Source organism: Octopus bimaculoides, chromosome 4 (assembly GCF_001194135.2).
Source record: "Octopus bimaculoides isolate UCB-OBI-ISO-001 chromosome 4, ASM119413v2, whole genome shotgun sequence".
Classification (NCBI taxonomy): domain Eukaryota; kingdom Metazoa; phylum Mollusca; class Cephalopoda; order Octopoda; family Octopodidae; genus Octopus; species Octopus bimaculoides.
Genome location: NC_068984.1, coordinates 121106187 through 121106860, shown reverse-complemented (window position 1 = coordinate 121106860; position 674 = coordinate 121106187).

Sequence of the window (674 nt, the reverse complement as noted above, 5' to 3'; positions counted from 1 at the left end):
CATACATACATACATACATACATACATACACCCACACACATATACATGCATACATACAAATACACAAACACTCTTTTATCTACTTCAGCCACTGGACTACGGCTATGAAGTACATTTCTCCTAAGTTATTAATTAATCAATTAATTTATATATTCATTGTCAATCAAGTCGTCCTCAGTACAGGGATCTATACAAACCTACGGTAGCTGTCAGGCTGTGGAAGCTAAACTGAAACATGTGCATGTATGCACGCGTGCATACTTATACGTACGTATATCCATCCATCTATCCATCCATCCATCCATCCGTCCATCCATCCATCCATCCATTCATACATACATACATGCATGCATGCACTCACGCACGCACACATACATACATACATAAGTACATACACACTCGCCCCCCTAAAACACCCTGACGTACACACACTATGCACACCCATTTACCGTTTATATAAATGCGCGCGCGCGCGCACGTTTGTATGTGGGGTAGAGGCTCAGTGAACTGCGTTGTGAGTCTGATGTGAAATTCTTGTTCATACCAATTAAGGCGGCGTGCTGGCAGAAACATTAACATGTCGGGCGAAATGCTTAGCGGTATTTCGTCTGTCTATACGTTCTGAGTTCAAATTCCTCCAAGGTTGACTTTGCCTTTCATCCTTTCGGGGTCGA